The 13849-nt window shown below is 44.2% G+C and overlaps 1 long non-coding RNA gene across 1 annotated transcript; it reads right to left on the bottom strand.

Annotated features, from left to right (window-relative positions):
• Positions 1-4690: 4690 nt before the first annotated feature.
• On the bottom strand, positions 4691-12640 carry LOC311121129. Its single transcript, XR_014612240.1, has 4 exons — positions 12563-12640; positions 5161-5241; positions 4930-5002; positions 4691-4741 (listed from the first exon to the last, which is right to left on the bottom strand). It is a non-coding gene; the product is annotated as an uncharacterized lncRNA (long non-coding RNA).
• Between the last annotated feature and the right edge of the window lie 1209 nt (positions 12641-13849).

Raw genomic sequence — 13849 nt, 5'->3', positions numbered from 1 at the left:
ACCTGCGTGAGCACATAGAAACTCACTGTCTAATCAGAGACTTCAACACATTAGTTCCCACAATGAGTTCATCAACCTGCCCATCAACAATAAGCACTGGGACTACATAACAGAAGCCATAAAGTTGCATTTTTAAGTCACACATGCCCACTGGGCTAGTTTGTTCCCACCACAACCCACCAGGATGATGTCTGAAGGAGCTAGAAAGTTCCCCTCTACCACTCCTGCCTCCCTCAACCGAGGTACAATATCTGCGCGCAGAGTAGTAGCCATGGACTCACTATCTAACATCCCCTTCAGCTCAACTTTATCCTGTACTAGCACAGTGGTGTAAAACAAACTGTCATTCTGAGTAATTCTCATTGTGTTCTGAAAAATGACTGTGTTGTTCTTGGGTACTGACTCACAAAAGTAAGAATAAACAGATTGGATATCATCATCAGTGGAGGAAAAATAAGAATGCCCCACATTGCCCTCATTTAGCAGACGCTCTTATCCAGAGCGACTTACAGTTAGTGCATACGTTATAAAAAAATGTCATACCCCCCGTGGGAATCGAACCCACAACCCTGGCGTTGCAAACACCATGCTCTACGAACTGAGCCGGCCATTCCCTCCACTACCCTAGGCGACGCTGGTCCAATTGTGCGCCGCCCCATGGGTCTCCCGGTCGCGGCCGGCTACGACAGAGCCTGGATTCAAACCAGGATCTCCAGTCCCCCAGGACTGTGTTGTGTTACCTGCTTGACAATAGTATTGATGTCCCCCAGGAGAGCAGCAGCAGGTTGCACGTTGTTCCCCATCTCCTCAGCACACAGATCAACCTTGACATTGACCTTGACATAAATAACGTATGTGGAACGTTACTACAACATACCAGCAACGACACGACAGGAAGAGCGCCGTGCGTGACACATGTAACAGCAGCTGGAGGAGTGGCCAAACCTCAAGCTAAACACAACAGAAATAACCAGGCAGCACCACATAATGCTAAGGCTGACACACACACGTTCCCTTTTATAAACCGGGTGACTCGAGCCCTGAATGCTGATTGGCTGAAAGCTGTGGTATATCTGACCGTATAACATGGGTCACGTTGAGGGAGGAGGTCAGAGACCTGGCCGTGTGGTGCCAGGATAACAACCTCTCCCTCAACGTGACCAAGACAAAGGAGATGATTGTGGACTACAGGAAAAAAAAGAGGACTGAGCACGCCCCCATTCTCATCGACGGGGCTGTAGTGGAACAGGTTGAGAGCTTCAAGTTCCTTGGTGTCCACATCACCAACGAACTATCATGGTCCAAACACACCAAGACAGTCGTGAAGAGGGCACGACAAAGCCTATTCCCCCTCAGGAGATTGAAAAGATTTGGCATGGGTCCTCAGATCCTCAAAAAATTATACAGCTGCACCATCGAGAGCATCCTGACTGGTTGCATCACCGCCTGGTATGGCAACTGCTTGGCCTCCGACCGCAAGGCACTACAGAGGGTAGTGCGTACGGCCCAGTACATCACTGGGGCCAAGTTTCCTGCCATCCAGGACCTCTATACCAGGCGGTGTCAGAGGAAGGCCCTCAAAATTGTCAAAGACTCCAGCCACCCTAGTCATAGACTGTTCTCTCTGCTACCGCACGGCAAGCGGTACCGGAGTGCCAAGTCTAGGTCCAAAAGACTTCTCAACAGCTTCTACCCCCAAGCCTTAAGACTCCTGAACAGCTAATCATGGCTACCCGGACTATTTGCACTGCCCCCCCACCCCATCCTTTTACGCTGCTGCTACTCTGTTAATTATTTATGCATAGTCACTTTAACTCTATATTACTTCAACTACCTCAACTAGCCGGTGCCCCCGCACATTGACTCTGCACCGGTACCCCCCTGTATATATAGCCTCCCTACTCTTCTTTTATTTTACTTCTGCTCTTTTTTTCTCAACACTTTTTTTGTTGTTGTTTTATTTTTACTTTTTTGTTAAAAATAAATGCACTGTTGGTTAAGGGCTGTAAGTAAGCATTTCACTGTAATGTCTGCACCTGTTGTATTTCCGCGCATGTGGCCAATAAAATTTGTTTTGATTTGATTTGAAATGTATTTTGACTGTTCGAATTACGTTGGTAACCAGTTTATAATAGCAATAAGGCACCTCTGGGGTTTGTGGTATAGGGCCAATATACCACGGCTAAGGGCTGTATCGAGGCACTCCGCGTTGCATCGTGCTTAAGAACAGCCCCTAGACGTGGTATATTGGCCATATACCACACCCCCTCGGGCCTTATTGCTTAAATATAGATGTACTGTACAGCACTAAGACAGCCATGACATTATTTGGAGAGACCACAAAGACTTATAGAGAAGCTATATAATTGATAGACTAAATCCAATAGACTGAGTCAAATACCTTTATACCTGGTTACAATGAAATGTAGTTCACTATGAAATGACCTGTGACTAGGGTTGCAAAATTACAGTTACTTTCCCAAAATTCCCAGAAATCCCTGTTGGAAGATTCCAGAAATCAGAACGGAATAAGAAGAAAATCCGAAAAAAAGAAGGAAAAAAAAGAAACCCTACTGGTGACCTTTGACCTAGCTGGATGACCTTTACTTGGGTGTCAAACCTGGGGGGAAGGCCAAAGTGCAGGATCCAGTTGAGTCTGGCACCAAGTAGGACCACAACATCAGACTGGAGCAGAGCTCTGCAGTCCCCACCAAGACCATAGAACCAGGAGGATAGGAAGAGGAGGAGGAGGAGGAAGAGAGGAGGAGGAGGATAGGAAGAGAGGAGGAGGAGGATAGGAAGAGAGGAGGAGGAGAGCAGGGACAAAACAAAATGTAATGAAAAGAGGCTAGTTATAGGAGTAGTGTAGTTGTTTGATTGACACCAGTTTACATTGACATGACCTGGCCAGGAGAGACTAGTTATAGATAGGGATTTCAGGAGTTTCGTGGTCCGTTCAAATGGTCAGGGAAATTATTGGTCCTACTTATACAGTCAATGGTCTGTACATGAATATGATGCCAGCTGAGAGAAGGAGAGGCTGACCTGGAGCGGGCAGCAGCAACACAGTTGGGGTGATCGTCAGGCAGCACCCCTTTACCCATGGGGGTGGGCAGGAAGGGCAGGTCACACCCCTCCACCAGCTCCTTCAGAGCCCCCTCTGCTCTTCCATGGGCTGCACCTGCAGAGGGACACAGACAGAGGGCACTGCCACACGGATTTCAACAGACTGGCCTTCACAACTGGGATGCATTCAGCTGAGCAAAACGTTGTGCAACGTTCAGATAGAAATATAGCATGTAGAACGAACGTGCCTCTCGGACAGGTAGAATGAGAAATCATGTCAACAACATTTGTCGACTGAACGTGGCCCTATTTTCGACTGAACCGTGGTACATTTACATTTTAGTCATTTAGCTGACGCTCTTATCCAGAGCGACTTACATGAGCAATTAGGGTTAAGTGCCTTACTCAAGGGCACATCAACATATTTTTCACCTAGTCGGCTCGGGGATTAGAACCAGCGACCTTTCGGTTACTGGCACAACGCTCTTAACCACTAAGCTACTTGCCGCCCCGGCTGTGGTACAGTGCTATATGTGTTACAGTGCGTCTCACCTGGCTATTGATCTCTCCTGGACAGACGCACGTAACATAACTGGAAGTAGCGTCTGTCAACAGACTGGGATGTGACAACTTTGTTCCGGTACGCTGATTTTTCACCACTAATCATTTGGACAAATCACGATTTCGCAGGTACTCGCATCTTTTCAATTTCAGAAGGGGAGGGGACATTTGGCCCATAAACTTGCCTGAAACTTGCAGAGAGTTTCCGTTTAGGGGGGTGGAAACTTCGCAAGTGGCGTTAGTATCTTTCTCTTAACATCTCCCCAGACCTTAACCAAGTATCTGACGCAATTATGCAACATTTTAGTTCTGTTTCCCCCAGATGATCTGGCTATTAAAAAAGCAATGCCTAACTTTGCCAATGATGAGTAAAGTCCGTTTGGCTCCTTTCAGGACCGCCAGTGCTTCTGTGATCGCCATATGGTCAGCCATACTCACAGGAGGAGGTGGACTACAGGGCACCTCTCTGACAAAGGAAATAATAAATAATAGGTCAAACATTAAACATGTTACCTAGCAACTGTATTGCATATGTAAATACATCATGAAGGTCTATCGAGGCTTATTGCTATTCTCTGATGAGAATATTTTGATATAGTGCTATATTTTCTAAGTAATTTAATTTCTGGTTCACTTCAGACGTTAAAAGGTATAACAAAATAAAATAAAAATGACTACGGTGATGTGAATTCAGAGGTATACATATTCAACAGTAACGCATTAGTATACATTTTAAATGGATGAAAGACAGTGATGGCCACTAACCTGGCTCTGCTCCTGTCCAATTTAGCATTGACCATGTCCCCAGATATGTCTACGTATACAGCACCTGGACGTCCATACATGCTAGTGCGTGCTGCCTTAGACAGACCAAACACCCTTCCATTCAGATCAATTAAGGCTGTGCTGTGCTCTTATGAAGCAGTTAAGGTACCTTGCTAAGCTGGAAAATTAGAGGTCAGAAAACAGACAATTGCAGGTGATACCAAATGATATGAAGAGGACTACACAGAGGGAGTCAGAGTAGACTGTATACCTTCTCTACCACTGAGGAGATCATATCCAGACTGCTAGACCTAGCAGAGAACTTACTGTACAATCTGCATGCCTCCACCTGACAGAGAAAGAGGACCACAAATAACAAATGATTTCCTCTTTCAGCAATTAAACTGCTAGGGCCAGTTTCCCAGACAGAGATTCTCTATTGAGTTTGCTTTTTAGGTCATGACTAGGCTTAATCTGTGTCCCGGGATACCATCCCCTAATGTTCAATAGTCATAAATGTCATGGTTGAATCGGTACCTGTGGAAACTCTTGAAACGCCCCAGTGGTCTCTTGGTTTTGATCAGAGGAGCCTCCAATAACAATCACAGGCCTACAGAGAGAGAGGTATCACACAATGACATCAACTGACAAGCTGAGATAGTTTGGAGTCCTCAGATCATTTTTTGCAGTGTGCGGATAGCATCCCTTCTTTTGAAAGGCCACTGAACATGAGTAGTAGGGTCTTCTGTTTGTGGAGTTCTAGCATACCAGCAGTTCATGTTAGCATTGGCCATTGCACCAAGTGAATGGATGAGTCCCGGTCCAGACACAACCAGACATGCACCTGGACTGGAGAGGAACAGACAGACAGAGGGAAAGACAGGAAGACAGGCAGACAGACACACAAAGGGTCAGACAGACAGGCAGACATAATTAGCAATGCAAAAAAGCTATGAAACTGACCCTCACACACTACACGCTCCTGTAGTCTATGTAAGGGTAGTTAATATCACATGATTTGGGGAGAGCTGGTTTAGTAATAAAAAGGTGGCTTAGGGCTTGTTCATTGCGCATTCCCACATACTTGATTCCTGAGGCTTGAGCTGCCATAGCTACTTCAATGACTGGAACACCAACTATTCCAAACATATATTCTACATTCTGTAGAGAGATACATGTAGATACAGTATATTTACATTTTTTAAAACATTTTTAGTCATTTAGCAGACGCTCTTATCCAGAGCGACTTACAGTTAGTGAGTGCATACATTTTCATTCTGAATTGTATATGAATTGTTACAATGTAGTTTAGATTTTCTTTGCATTGACACACACATTGGCATGCATCAACAAGGGTGTTAACACAGAGCTGCCAACTCTCACGCTTTCGCCGTGTGACACACGTTTTTGCCTGTTTTCACACGCACTCACACCACACATCCAATTTCTCAAGCAAAAAAAATCGGCAGAGACTCGTTCGTTCCTTTTTTCAAACTCCCCGACGGTAGATGGCGCTGATGAGCGCCAATGAACCATATGTGCTGCACCCCGAAGTTAGCGACAGAAGAAGAGATACCATTGCCGTGAAAGTCAACATAAGATGAGCAGGTCACTACCTTTTTTTTTTTTTTGTCATTTAGCAGACGCTCTTATCCAGAGCGACTTACAGGAGCAATTAGGGTTAAGTGCCTTGCTCAAGGGCACATCGACAGATTTTTCACCTAGTCGGCTCGGGGATTAGAACCAGCAACCTTTCGGTTACTGGCACAACGCTCTTACCCACTAAGCTACCTGCCGCCCTGAAGAAGTCTGATAAGAAGCTGAGCTGAGACTAGGTATGTAACAATGAAATGTCGTCCAATTGAATACTCACTCTCTTAAACTTTAAATCTTGAAATAAATTATTTGTTTGTGCGTGTGAACATGATTTAGTGTGGTGAATGTAAACTCAGCTGATTTCGAACAGGTAAGATGTATTCCAAAGAATTTAACATAAATACAGGAAATGTGTGCAATAGAAGTAGGTATGTTTTTGTAACTGAGAGTAGAGTTATTAAACCAACATGACCATTTTAATTGTTTAAGGTTTCAAAGATGTCCCGTAAGAGACCTTTGCCAGGACAAAAGCGAAACCTTTTATTTTATTTAAAGAACCAGCCAAGTGAGAAAAGACAGACAAACACACTGACAGAACAGCCAGAACGATTGATAGAAACGACAGGACAACAGACAGAGGAGCAACACAAAGGACAGAGAGAGCAGGAGACAGGACAGACTGACAAACAAGCAGAGGAGCAACAGACAGGACAGATTGACGCACATGCAGAGGAGCAACAGACAGGACAAATAGAACAACCAACAGGGCAGATGGAAGAAGACACAGAGGGACAGAAAGAAGAGACCCCCCCAATCCAACAGCAGGGCCAGAAGAGTCGTGCTCTGGCTGGAGCAGCAACATATAGATCCATTTTCAAAAATGAGTGGACCTCTTCATGGCCATTTATTACCAGAGGGAGCCTCAACATGCACTACTGGTGTGCAGTCTGCCGTATTGAAAACTCATGTTGCCACCAGGGTGTGACAGATGTAGTGCGCCATATAAAAAGCAAAAGGCCACCAAGATAAGCAACGAGCTCTCCTGTCCACAGCCACAATATCCCAATATGCAATGGCCGTTCCATCTGTTGGGGGTATGTCTGCACAAGAGGTTAAGGTATGATATGTGTAATGATTCTGTCAAGGTTCAATCAAGAGTTTTGTGTTCTAGTTGATCACGGTAAAGTCATGGTTGATAGTTTTGACTAATTTGTGGTTTGTATTTCAGTGTAGTACAGTCCAGTTTTCTTAATTTGAGATCTTAGTTGCTGAATGTGTTTTTTACCTGTGCCCTATTATCGCAGGCGTCTATTTTAAATAAACTATGGTCTTTTGGGAGGATTAATAATTTTTAATTTCTTACAGACAAGAAGGGCTGAGGTCAAAATGACAGCTGGGTTGGTAGTTCACAACGTCCCCCTAGCCTTTGCGGACCACCTGGGGCCTCTCCTAAAATAATGTTTCGGAGATTCGAAGACAGCGCAGGAGTACAGGTGTGCCAGGACTAAGTCATCCTGCATTACCAATGAAGCACTCGCACCATATTTCACACAGGAGCTTGTGAAGGAGATGAAAAAAGCCCCGTATACCCTTGTTACGGATGGGTCGAATGACACTGGTATTTCACAAACTATTTGAGATTTTTCTCATCTGCAAAACATGTGCTTTGTGTATTTTTAAACATCTAATAACATGAACATCTGTATGATTCTAACTTGTCATTATAGGAGTGGAAAAGATGAACCCGCTTACTGTCCGGGTCTTCATGGGCAGCAAAGTTGTCCACCAGTTCTTAAATATGTGCACAACAAGTGGGAGGAGATGTGGGCCAGCAAGTGAGATCTTCACCAAAATTAACTCCACCATAGAGGAGCATGGCATCCCTTGGGAGAACTGCTTTGGTCTCTCAGTTTACAATGCAGCTGTGAACATTGGACCACGTAATTCCATTGCCTCTAGGGTGCTCCAGAAGCATTCCAACACCTATATTCATGGTTGTCCTTGTCATGTGGCACATAACACCGCCAAAGCTGCAGGAGTGGGATTTTTTAAAGATTTTTTAAAGTGAGTTAAGGCCTGATTTATCTTTACATGTAACTTTTTATTTGTATCCTAATTACATGCATTGACTGAATGCGTTACGATTGATTTATGCATTGCAGGTGTCCGGTTTTGATTTGGAGGATATGGTAGTGGACATCGGTTACTGGTTCAAGGGTAGCACAAATCGGAAAGGATACCTGTCAGGTATGCATGTTTGATACTATTAAGTGTAATACTGAAATGCTGAGCTGTAGAAAATATATGATATGGATTTAATGTCTAAAACAGAGTTTTGTGAGCTCCATGAAGCGGAGTACATGGAGGTCCTCCTGCATATCTCGGTCCGTTGGCTAAGCCTTGAACGTTGTGTGACCAGGATCCTGAGGCTGTATGAACCTCTGGCCAGCTACTACAAATCTGCTAGTATGGTCATCAATTTTCAATTTCATTATGCAGCAACTACATGGATTGTTAGTCACATACTTGTATTAATGACAACCTCTTGTTTTGTGTTATTTATTGATTGATTCAAGATGAAAATCAGGCCAGGTTCAAGAGACTTGTGCAGACATTCACTGTCCCCATGACAGAAGTGTACCTGCTGTTCTTCCAAGCCACCGTACCAACTTTCACTTCTTTCAACTTGCTGCTTCAGAGAGAGCAGTCATCAATATTTTTGTTACATGATGAGGTGGGATTGGATTTTGCAGTTTTTTTCCATTCTGTGTTTCTTGCTGATATCTGCAGGGGTCCTCTAAAACAGGTTTCACCTACTATTTTTGTAAATGTCTGTTATAGATGGTGAAATTCGTACGCAAGCTATGTTCCAAGTTTATGGTTCCAGCAGCTCTGCAGTGCCATGAGGAGCCTTGTGAAATTGCCTTTGAAGAAAAGGCAAACCATTTACCAGGTTAGTATTTGACTATTATTATGATCAAACACTGTGATATGTGATATTTAGCCTTGTACATTATACCGATATGCTGTATTGGGTTCACAACCAGGGCTAAAATTAACAGATTACTCGACGAGGGTGACATCACACCACAGCAGGTGGATTCATTCCATGAAGCTGTGTTGTGTTTCCTGACAAGTGCTGTGGACTATGCACTTAAGAAGCTGCCACTGGAAGAGCCACTGATCAAGCACGCACAATTTGTAGATGTACGGCAGAGGGCTGAAAGTGACATCGAAGATGTCCTGTACTTTGTTGAAAGGTTCGTTTTTTTTCTCTAATTATTGTCTTTCATCTTAGCTAAAATACCCTGTGTTTTATGATGAGGTGTGTTCACTCCTAAACTGCACATGAGATATTCTTATGTGGCTTCTCCTCAAAGATGTGTATGAACTGCTGCTGGTTGATGACTATATACCTAAAACGTAACAACTTGTAACTCTACTTTCATAAATAGGTTTCCCCATCTCCTCCCATACCATTGGCCAGAGGAGCATGACCTTCTGGGTGAGGAGTTTCTAAATTATCAGACCATGCCAATGATATCCCTGCAGGACTAAACTGAAATGGAAAGCTTCTGGGCTGAAATGGCAACCCGGAAGCATAATGTAATTTTTTTTTCCTTTTTTGTCTTTTCTTTTGGCAGGTGTGGCTTGGCTACATCTGTTGCTTAAAATTGTTGCATGCATATATGTGTCATGCATGTTTCAAATTATGCATGTTTTTATCTGAACTTTGTTAATGGATCAACCTACAGTATATTCACAGTATTAATCAATAAAAAATCAAGGTATGTTTTTCCATTGTGTTTTGGTGCATTTTCCATAGGTGACAGGAGCCAAAGAATTCGAGAGGCTTGCTGCCGTCGCCAAGCTTGTCCTGGTGTTGCCCCATGCAAACGCAGATGCTGAGAGGGTGTTTTCAGTTGTGGGACTGAACAAAACCAAGAGAAGAAACAGCCTAGCATTGGATGGCACCCTGTCCTCAATAATGACCATAAAGATGGCCAATCTGGAGCCCTGCTTCAAATGGGAGCCCCCCTCCGATATCATCAAGGCCTCCAACAAGGCCACAGGCCAGTATAACCATGCCGACAGATCATAGACAAGAGGCCCATTTGAGATGAGCCAGGTCTGCGCAGAATCGATTACCAGCGATCACCGCCCAATGCATGCTGGTTAGATTTGTGTCCGACTTGATCCCGACTTTCTCTGACGTCATGCACACGCGGGCAACGATAACCTCATGAGATCAAGGCAGCCGCAGTTCTGAGATGCAGGCAGTGCAATTGCTTTTCACCGACTGCAGGACCCAGGCGGACCCAGGACAAAAACTCACTATGTTAACATATGCTATTCCACATAAACATCTAAATGTTTTTCTACAACAATATTAATAGTTAGCTATACCAGTGCAATGACCTATGGCACACTTTCACAACTCGTAGTGCTACATTCTCACTGCCAAGGACATGATCAGCGACTAATATATTCTTAGCAACACGGTTACACAGTATAACACTGTTTTATATAAATTGCACACACTTCACCTGAGCTTTTAGTGCCTCTGCAATGAGCTGAGCCCCAGTCACATCTTCCATTATTATTGTCGAGAAATCTGTTCAAAGTGCAAACGCGGTTAGCAATGCTTTCTTGGACTTGTTGTTCAGTAGCTTATAAATTGTGTTTAGATCTCTTGCAAATCATTAGTTTTTGTCTGCTTTCCAGCATGCATTACATGAGTAGCTTTTTCTTCTTCAGTGGGGTTTATAGACAGTTGGCATCCAACGTTATGGTGCATTACTGCCCCCTATTGTACAGAAGTGTGGACATGAGCCGTGCAATAGCAGTCATGAATATTTAATAAACTAGTAGCATTTTTCTTTTTTTATTGCAAGAAATACATAATAAGCCCTCATTATGTGTTTATAACTGCACTTAACTTAACACTTAACTCAATTAAGTCATTATGAGTGTATGACAGTATGAACCCCAGGGTTGTGGGTTCGATACCCACGGGGGGGCAGTATGAAAAAAAAATATATATATATATAAAAAAAGAATAAAAATAAAATAAACAAATAAAAGAATGTATGCACTCACTAACTGTAAGTCGCTCTGGATAAGAGCTTCTGCTAAATGACTAAAATGTAAAATGTAAATACTCCTGAGTGGCGCAGTGGTCACAACGCCAGGGTTGTGGGTTCGATTCCCACTGGGGGCCAGTATAAAAAAATATATATATATCTATGTATTCACTAACTGTAAGTCGCTCTGGATAAGAGCGTCTGCTAAATGACTAAAATGTAAATGTAAATGTAAATGACTTGAGTGTATGCATTATAGATATAGGCTTTTTTTTTTTTTTTTTTTTTTTTTTTTGTCGTCATTTAGCAGACGCTCTTATCCAGAGCGACTTACAGTTAGTGAATAAATATATATATGTATATATTTTTTTTTACTGGCCCCCCGTGGGAAACGAACCCACTCCCCTGGCGTTGCAAACGCCATGCTCTATCAACTGAGCTACATCCCTGCCGGCCATTCCCTCCCCTACCCTGGACGATGCTGGGCCAATTGTGCGCCGCCCATGAGTCTCCCGGTCGCGGCCGGCTGCGACAGAGCCTGGATTCATAGAAAGTGTTACAAATGTTCTCCTGTCATCTTATAGGAGATCCATTCATGGATTTAGTTATGGCTTGAGAATGTGACTGGTCTACGGAGTTCTCCTTTATGTCTGTCTTTGTATGTGACAACAACTTTTCTGTATTATGTGTATTTCCACAATCAATAATCATAAACGGTACTTCACTATGAATACTTTTGACTATGTGATTTGAAGTACTTTACCGTTATCTTGCACATACATGAAGACTATTATAGACAGAAATCAATGCAGTAATGTTTTATTAAATAAAGGCTCTGATTAAAATATAATATTAATAAAATCAGGCATTTGGCTAATTCTTCTTCCCAGAAGCTCCTCTGAATGGTTTGGAGATGGCTCTGGAGAGAGCGTGTAACACCCTGACTATGAGTGGGCGTTTACGGGACTGGGACTCCTGGGGAGCAGGGGCCGGTGTGGTTGTCAGGTCCTCCTTGGGAGGGGAAGTGGATGGAACCTCTGGAACCTCACACTCAGCATCTGTCATAAGAACATTTCATAATCAGAAAATGAATGTGTGTGTTTGTGTCTGTCCGTCTGCCTGCCTGTCCGTCTGCCTGCCTGTCCGTCTGCCTGCCTGCCTGTCTGTCTGCCTGCCCGTCCGTCTGCCTGTCCGTCTGTCTGCCTGTCTGTCTGTCTGCCTGTCTGCCTGCCTGTCCGTCTGCCTGCCTGTCCGTCTGCCTGTCTGTCTGTCTGTCTGTCTGTCTGTCTGTCTGTCTGTCTGTCTGTCTGTCTGTCTGTCTGTCTGTCTGCCTGTCCGTCTGCCTGCCTGCCTGCCTGCCTGTCTGTCTGTCTGCCTGCCTGTCCGTCTGCCTGTCTGTCCGTCGGTCTGCCTGTATCTGTTGTCACTGTTTTAACAAGCTTGTCATAGGGTGATACATCAATATGACATTATCGATGCTTATCACTTACCCTGTGAAATATGAGTCTCTCTGAGACGTTTGGTAGGCAGTGCATCCTGTTTAGGGTGGCTCTTCGGTTCCCCTTTTGTCTTGAACAGCTGTTGACAAAACACATCAGGACAACTGAGCCTGTGTAAAATACAGAGTGTGCATCCCAAAATGCACCCTATTCGCTACGTAAGGCACTACTTTTGAAAAGGGCCCATAGAGCGCTGGTAAAAAGTAGTGCACTATATAGGGAATAGGGTGCCATTTGGGACATAGCCATTGACTCTCTCCCATGTGTATTAGGATTGCATTACAGCGTCCTCACTCAACCTCCTAAAGACAATGACAACAGTTTTGTTCTAATGCTGAGAGACAATAGGGGTGTAGTGAATCTGTAGGGTAAAATTCAGCCCTGCCTTACAGATGTAATCTCAAAACACAGAGCACCCTACCTTAATCATGATCTTTGGAAACTTATGCATTTTCGGTAGGAAACGCCACTTCCTGTTCTTCTTAGTCTCTTCCCCTCTGGCAGAGGGAAGGCGGGCCATGCCGTCAGCCTTTACATCAGCCGGGCTAAGGCTCCTGGCAGGGAATTCCTCAGTAGCATTAAGGTCAGCTACAACACCATGAGTGATGTCACTTGTGGCATTGCTGGTGTCTGAGTGAGAAGAGCACGCTAGTGTGACCGACCTGTGTACAATAACTGGGAGAAGAGGACGCAGCCATTGAAGTCAGTCACTGCATCCCAAATGGCATTCTCTTCACTTTATAGTGCACTACTTTTGACCAGGACCCATAGGGTCTGGTCAAAAGTAGTGCACTAAATATGGAAGAAGGTGCCATTTTGGACACAACCAGTGAATTTCACATCATAAAACGCAATGTATTGAGCATCATGTTACAATTAAGTCCTATGCAGATGAAAAGAGGTACTTTCACTTACCATCCTCCATTGTAGACTTGGACACATAAGTCAGGCTGTCCATCACCACGTCTGTCATCAACTTGATGACCTGATCCAAAACCATTTCAGCTGATGGTGGCAAAGGCCTTCCCATACACTGCCCCAGGAGTCTCCTAACAGAAGTCTGGGCAAAGTTGTAAATGAGCTCTGAGGCATCGTCCTTTGACAGCTTCCTCAGGGCTGGTTTAGGCAGCGCTGGTTGAGAGAGGCTTCTGTGGCCAACCATGGATTGAAGCTGACGGTTTATGGTTATCTCCTGAATGAGACCATGGACCTTTGCGATCAGGTTGCCAGATGCACCTTGAAGGGCTTCAACTGACAGGAGCCTATCCAGATGTTCTT

This window comes from Coregonus lavaretus (genome assembly GCF_964263955.1).
Source record: "Coregonus lavaretus genome assembly, contig: HAP1_SCAFFOLD_794, whole genome shotgun sequence".
Taxonomy (NCBI): Eukaryota; Metazoa; Chordata; class Actinopteri; order Salmoniformes; family Salmonidae; genus Coregonus; species Coregonus lavaretus.
The sequence above is the reverse complement of the archived record's forward strand: the minus strand, read 5'-3'. Positions and strand labels throughout refer to the sequence as shown.